Source organism: Chelmon rostratus, chromosome 21 (assembly GCF_017976325.1).
Source record: "Chelmon rostratus isolate fCheRos1 chromosome 21, fCheRos1.pri, whole genome shotgun sequence".
Taxonomy (NCBI): domain Eukaryota; kingdom Metazoa; phylum Chordata; class Actinopteri; order Chaetodontiformes; family Chaetodontidae; genus Chelmon; species Chelmon rostratus.
Window position 1 is genome coordinate 13,014,377 of NC_055678.1, and position 8,199 is coordinate 13,022,575.

An 8,199-nucleotide genomic window follows, 5' to 3' on the forward strand; every position below is an offset into this window, starting at 1 on the left:
TGCTCACGTCCTTTATTAGTTAAATTGTTTGCTAAAATGTTGTCGAATCATCTCTTACCTTGGGAAGCAGCTGGATTTATGAGATCACGCAAGCTGAGGATCCATCTGGCCAGGCTTCGAGCTTTGGGCCTGCGGCCAAACCACAGTCGTGTCGGACCTTTCGGCGTTCTGCGACGAACTACTGGCAGCTACAGGCGAGGTTTAGGTAGGACGACAGCGGGAGAAGCGACTGCTCATTTGAAAACAATAATGGCGGCTGTTAAAGAGGTTAGTGTAAAAGCTGCTATGGCATCAGTTATATCAGAACTGGAGGGTAGTTCTTCACTGAAAGAGAGCAAAAAGTGGCACTGAAGGCTTTTATTTCTGCACTGAGGCTTTTGCTCTTCCACTATGTCATGTGTCGCGTTGATTAGAGTGATTGACGTTAGCCTGTGATAGACAATAATAGGCAGATGGTTCATCCAATCACCTGCCAAGTATTTTTTTTTAAGTGCCTGTGCTTTTCCAAACAGTTTCCATTAGGCAACTTCTCAAATAGTTCTGTGTAACAAAATGGGTGCGTAATTTAAAAATGTGAACTTCAATCCAGACTGATAGAAAGCTTTTCATTTTAGGTTTTAGTTTGTAGCATGTTTTACATCTGGCCACACCCAGTACGAGTGTGTTTGGGTGCGTTCACACGCATGCTTTATTGCACATGTATCCACACCCAGCAGTGATGTCACGGTGTCCTGGAGTACACCTGTGCATCACTGCAGCAAGGGGAGGTGTTGATCCCAATGTTGGGATTCATTTACATAAAGATGTTAACAGACTTTACTTTAATTTTCTTTAATTGTCAAATTAATGCAATTCAGAAAATACAAGCACCACTTTGACAAATTTCTGAAATTTTACCTGCTCGTACTGTTGAACTTAAGTTTAAACATTAATAACAAACATGTCACATACATTATCTGTTTACATATGCAGTTACTGTTGTAGGCTAAATGCATAGTGGTACACGTATATATTTTAAAAACTTTAAAGTAATGGAAGTAAAAAACTGTAGACATGCATATTTGCACATGTATTAATAGGCTTTATGTTGCTCAGCTCTTTCATTATACAGTGTGGTCCAATGTTTAGCTGAGTCATGATCCCAGGGTCGAATTCTGTCTGGCCAGGTTGCTTTCAGCAGCCTCATGTCACTTCGCTCCCTCGCTAGCGCCATGTGTTTTTTCAGCCCTTGGGCAAATAAAATGCTGCATGCTTCCCTGTCAACAGATCCTACAAACACTAATGTGCAGATAGACACACAAACACGTGCAGAAACACACATCGGTGCACGTAAGCGGCATGCGCTGGGGAATCTTGATATTTAGATGTGTCAATGCACATGCATACCATGCAGAGGATTTACACTTTTGTGCTATATCAAGACAAATTCACACACACTTTCCCAAGCAGCTTATCGCGCACAAATCATGCCATAAAGCATCCACTACGCCTTTAAGAGCAGCCCTTTACTGTTTATTGACAGTAACTTAAGAATTGTACTGGAATTCTGACACCTCCTAATTTTAAACCTTCTGACTCCAGGAGGACCCGAGCTAAATATAACCCCTGGCATATATCTGAATACCTATAAAGAAAACATTCCCAAAACACCCTGAATACTGGCTATTCATGCTCATAAAAGGGATTCAAAGTGGAGTGTGCTCAGCTCGGGGGGCTGCGACTCATGACTCATCAAAATATCTGCAGCAACAAAGTGAAGTTGTTGTATCCGGGAGGATCATTTGATAGGTGATTTCGTCAGCACCTCCCCTGACAGAGGAGCAGCATTCAGAGCCAGTTATGCTTCCGTACTGGAACTGGGAGAGTCCAGGCTGCTGGTTGCATGTGAGCCCGTGTTTCAGTTTGCGTGTGGCCAAACCGATCTGCCTGCACAACAGCAGCCAACGCATCTTGAAACTGAGCAGGCTTCCAGCCCTAATCTCCTCCGTCTCACGGCGCCCAACCTCCATGCTCTTCAACTTGACCCGCCTTGAGGTTGTTTAGGATTATGGGCCAAAGGTTTGCTCCCCACCTCGCTCAGATAACCTTACAAACACACACGCACGCACAACCTTGCAGCTCATGTTACGTGAATCAAAAACGGCCACATTTGCCCAACATGTGCAACTTTCTTGCATAGATGGATGCCTGAACATGTGATGCTGGATGCAGTCGTGTATTAAAGGTAGATGACACGTGCTTTTCCACCAAACGGGTTCAATACACGAGAAACACTCCTCTCATATGCTTCAAATTGAATCGAAGTTCACACTGTGTAGCAGTTAAAATGTGAGCTTTGACAGCTCCCTACTGACGCCACAGTTGCATCCTTTTTTCCTCTTCTCCCGCACAGACTGATCACCTGTTTCCCTCCCTTATCCCAGCCCCTCACGTCCACTGCCACCCCCTGCCCCACCCTGCCTACCACCAGCCCATTCCAGCCTGGCACTTGCCGGCGGATTAGCAGTGGCATATACTGTATGCATGCATATGCTGGCATGTGTGTGTTTCTGTATGTGTGTGTGCAGTGGGTGGGAAAAGTGAAGCCTGCCACTACTGCATCACTCATTTCTCTCTCTCTCTCTCTCTCCCTCCCTCCCCAGGGCCCATAAACCTTTAAAGCACCTATAAAACACTTGGCGAGGCCTTTTTGAAGTTTTTATGAAGATCTGGCTTTATTGTTCCCAAGAGATGAGCCCCGCTCCGCTGGCGCCTCGGAGCTTTCTGGAGGTGCCAGTGAATTCGGGAGGGGGAGGGCCGGTGCTTGGTGGTGGCAGAGGAGGGAGTCCCAGGGAAAGAAGGGCTGGGGATGGGGGTGGGCACTGTGGAGCCTGTGTTTTTATGCCCCCCTGTGCATATGTGTGTAGTGTGTGGTGCACATGTGTGTGTGCGTGCATGCACGAGTGTGTCGGGGTGGCAGATGAGCTGCACATGCAGTGTGAACAGCAACAGCGACAATTTTATCTTTGGGTGTTGAGTTTATGTCCTTGAGGTAGATTTAAGACTCATCAAATCAAAGTCAAGAAAGCTCTAATAAAAGCACATGTGTGTTTGAACACAAGCGTGCATCTGTTGCAGCATGTGTGTGTCTGCGTATCCCCGCATACGCGTTCGCAGACGATGGGGGCCAGCAGGTTGCGTCCTTGTTGTTTGAAGTGGGGCTCTGTTGTTCTCATAGAGCTAAATGAATGGAGCCGGACCCCCCTCCATCTGTCTGATCCAGCGGCACCGGCCCTCCCTCCCAAATCCCGGCTCCAACGCCCGACGCACCGGCCCCCTCAAAGGAACAGTTGGCAAACGGACGGCCCATTAAACAGGCGAGGGCGACGAGCCCTCACCTCTAAGCAACACTTGTAAGAGCACAGAGAGAGAGAGCGACACAGGCAAGGAGAGAGAGGGGAAGGAGATAAAAGTAATCAAGGAATGTGCGTCTGCGAAATGCAAAACCTGACTGCTTCTTCGCTCTGAAGCGTGTGTGAGTGCAGGTTTCTGGGGGTGTGGGGGAGAGGCGGTTACAACTCAGTGGCCATGACATTAGCCATGCCGGTGGCTTTGACTGTGCCTTTGCCCTCCACAGCCGCCATTGTCACAAAGGTGTGTATTCTCACCTTCTAATTAAGGCATTGGCTGGAGAATGTCTTCTTTTCTTAAATACCCTCAGCCATCTGGCCCTCATTTGGTAATCCACTTTGATTACTTGCTTGAGTAAAAGGTCGTAAATGGGATCTGATTAAATCACTTGTTTGTGTATTAATTCCAGCTGTTTTGGTCATTGAATGTGTTTTAATCATAACTATCCAAAATAGCTCCTGAAAACCGAGGAGATAATTGATCACCATTCAATGTTGTGTCCACAACGTAGATGTGTACACATCCATCACAGGGACATCTGATCATTAACTGATCACATACACAATACATGGTTTCCAGTATGAACCTGTATGAGTTTGGTGCCTCCTGTTACCCAATGTTACCCATTTCCAATAGAATGGAAACGTCTTGACTGGCGGTCAAAGAAAAAACTAATTCATCCAACATCCTTGCGGAGTCTAAGTGCAGCCCCTGATGCTTCCCGTGTCAACCATTTGTCATCGTCTGTGCAGTTATGAACCACACTGATTTGTTTGAAAGTGCTCCAAGCCTCCTTCGCCCACTCTGTGCTTGAATGCTGCGGGAAAACAACAGCTTGGGTCTGCAGTGAAAGCCGGGTGCATGCAGGGGAGCCAGAGGGTCGGTCTGAAGAGAGCCAACACTGATGACAAATAAAATCTAAGAAGCAGACAAAGATGAGAGGACGAAGGGGCAGGAAAGGGGCAACCGAGGGTATTCAGTGCTCAGTTTCAGCACCCTGCGCCTGGCAAACACGCCAAAAGCAATTTATTTCCTTTCCCCCAGACATTTAGGATCAAATCCCTGTTAGTCATTGACATTAAAGGGTCTCAAAAAGAAAGGAAAGAGAAAAACACCAGCTCAGTTTGATGTGGGTGTGTGCATGTGAGTGGGGATTTGGAGGATTCCAGTACATCAGAATAAAGGCGGAAAAGTTTGGAAATGCAAAAAGAAGACTGCGAGTTTGATTCTGGTGGGAATCCTGAAAACACAAGAAATAAGAGAAAGGGCAAATCTTACATTTCAGCCAAATGCTGTGTGACTGATGGGCTTCTACCCTACACACACACACACACACACACACACACACACACACACACACACACACATTCACACATACATCCATATTAACCCCAGCTCCAGCCCCCTTTGTGCAAAGGATGATGTCATGCCTTCTGAAAACATGTGGGGGGCGGCGTCGGGGGTTTAGGGGGGGATTCCTTTGGTCCTTTCAAGTTTGCAGGGGGAGCCTTGGGCCACGGCAGGGTAGACAGTACGAGGGCAGGAGGCTCAACGCTGGCACCCCCCACCCCACCTCACCCCAGCAAGCAGTCACATTAGGCACGCTCCGGCCACGCCATCAAAGGCCCGGCTCACAGCACACACACACACACACACACACACACACACCCACACACACACACACACACACAAGTATGCATGCACGCAGTTGCTTCCCGACTGCACGTACGGACCCACAGACACTGTGACACAAGTCAAACGAGCATGTTCACACTCGGATGAAACAAACGCGCGCCTAAAAATAACAACGCGCACGCACACACACACACACACACACACAAGAGATGTACACACACACTTGCATACCAACAGATCAAACACGCACACACTTCAATCATGCCCACCCCCCCGGCTGTGTTATTGTTTTGAAAATATGATTGCGGTGACGGATGGGGTGGGGAGAGGAGAGGGCTCTGGCAGGGGCGAGTGGCAGGGCCCCTCTATTGTCCCCGACCAGTGTGAGTCTGTGTCCATAGCTATAGAAACTGGGGCCACACTGGGAAGGCATGCTTTCATCTCCACCACAGGCTCACCGCTGGCAATAAGGGGTCAAATAAATCCCCCTGGATGCAGTGAGGAGGGGGAGAGTTTGCAGGCTTACGTGCGGGCACACACACACACACACACACACACACACACGCACACACACACACTCTGAGCATGTTTACCTGAGCCATCTCACACTTAGAGATAGATCTATCTGTCCAATCAATATACTGAAGCTGCACTTTCATATATTTCTACCCATGTCAGTGTGCCCTGTGCCAGCTTTTCTTGAAACTGCTCTTCACTTTCAGTATTTCCACTTTAGCTGCCACTTCAGTTTCAGCTTCAAGTGTTTCTTTTTCAACTGCCACATTAACTTCTTTCAGTACTTCAACTTCAGCTACTGCAGAAGAATTTCATCTTTCAATGCTTCTGTTTCAATCACCATTTAAATCCCTGTTAGTTGTTCAACTTCAGCTACAGCTTTGAAACAGAAGAGCTTCAGTTTCCCCCAGTGCTTCTGTTTCAGCTGCCACTTCAACTTCTTTAAGTGCTTCAGTTTTAACCCAACTTTAACTTCTTTCAGTACTTCTGCTTCAACTGCCACTTCAACTTCTTTCAATGATTCTGCATTAACTGCAACTTCAGCTGCTTTCAGAGCATCAACTTCGAATACAGCTTTGAAAGGGAAGCACTGCAACTTCATTTGGCGCTTCTGCTTCAACTGCCACTTCAACTTCTTTTCAACTTCTTTCCTTCTGCTTCAACTGTAACCTCAGCTGCCCTCTGTGCATCAACTTCAAATACAACTTGGAAAGGAAGCACTGTAACTTCTTTTCAACTGCCGCTTCAACTTCTTAAATGCTTCTGCTTCAGCTTTAACTTCTTTCATTGCTTCTACTTCGAATGCTACTTTAGCTTCTTTCAGTGCCTCGGTTTCAACTGCCACCTCAACTTCCTTCATTGCTTCTGCTCTGCTTCAACTGCCACTTCAACTTCTTTCAGAGCTTCGGTTTTAACTGCAACTTCAACTTCTTTCAGTGCTTCAACTTCAGATACAACTTTAAAACAGAAGCACTGTAACTTCTCTTGGGGCATCTGTTTCAACAGCCACTTCAACTTCATTCAGTGCTTCAGATTAACCAACAGCTTTGATTCTCTGTGTGTTTTTTCAGCTGTAGCAGACATACAGATACATTTCAAAACACCAGAGAATCAATACTTTGAGACATTTAAGCTGTTTCAGATGTTTCCACTGCAGCCTGTCAGTGAAGCAAATTTACAGGTTAGTGGTACCGAGAAACACTTGCACTTCACATATGTGTGTATTTCAGGGTCATCGTATTTTCAAACCCCCAAACGAGACCCTTCAGTGTACCGCACACTCATACATGCGAACATGTATGTGCTTCTACACACACCTCCCAGGGCTTTTTAGAAGAGACAGACATTCTCTTCAGCATGACAGCTAACCCTTTTACTGATATTTTGCAGATACTTGTTAGGACTCGGGACACCCAACTTGAAACTGGGACTATCAGAGACGAACTAGAACAACCCCAGACGAACTGGGATGTGTGGTCACCGTTGTGTGCTTACTTTAACTAATATTTTTCATTAATTTATCAGGGACAATGCACACCAATTAACATTAATGTGCCAGATCAAACCAAAATTTGAATTTTCGTCTGTAGTCCATTTTTTTGATCCACCTTCCAAAACAATGGAATCACTTCTCACCACTTCTGTTTGATATTGCTTTATTTTATTGTATTATTACTTTCATCTATTTTTTGTCTGGCATGAAACGGACCCTGGTCTCACCACCACGAAGGCGGTCTAAGTTACTTTGGGTGAACGTGCCCCGAGCATGCAGCACATGTAGCAGAGCGTCACGATGTTGATCATCAGAATTCACGATGTCTTGATACATTCCAGACTCACTGGTTGCACACGCACTTAAACACACACGCTGTAAACACAGAAACATACTATATACACAAACAAAGGCATGCAAAATTGTACGGACACACCCTTCGACATATACACTGTTAGCAACAGGCTCACGCATGTAAATAAATAAGCCCTCACTCAAGTACAGTGCTTGGATGAAATTTGACTGAAAGCCATGGACTTCCTCAGGGAATCTTCATGACTCATACTGACCAGATTGTTTGATGAACCTGCCACCATCCTCCCACATTCTTCTTCTCTGGTGTTATATCACACATGTCCATCTCGGCTTCATCTTCAAGGCCCTGAGCCCTGCCCTGCTGAGGGCCAAACCCTGGCAGATTAATGTCAGACTCACTCATTATAATGCTGTGTGTGTGTGTGTGTGTGTGTGTGTGTGTGTGTGTGTGTGTGTGTGTGTGTGTGTGTGTGTGCATACCCACAGCTCAGCGTGAAGATAGAAGAGCTTGATAGTTGGATCAACTGACCAAATATTAGACAGACAGACAGGTAAACAGCGTCTGGAGCTGACACACACACACACACACACACAATGTTCATATTGTGATATAATGGCTCACATAGCAGTTACTCTGTTTAGCCTGGTGCATCTACTGCATCAACGTCTAATAAACACAAAAAATATCATCACACACACCATTCACCGTGATTAATGACTGAGAGCTGTATGGGGAAGACTTCACCGAACATGTTAGGCACATAGCGAGCAGCCAGCTGTCCTGCTAGCACCTGTGTGTGAGCAGTGCTGTGGGGTGGGGTGTCTGGTGGAGCCAGAGCCAGTCAGAGAGT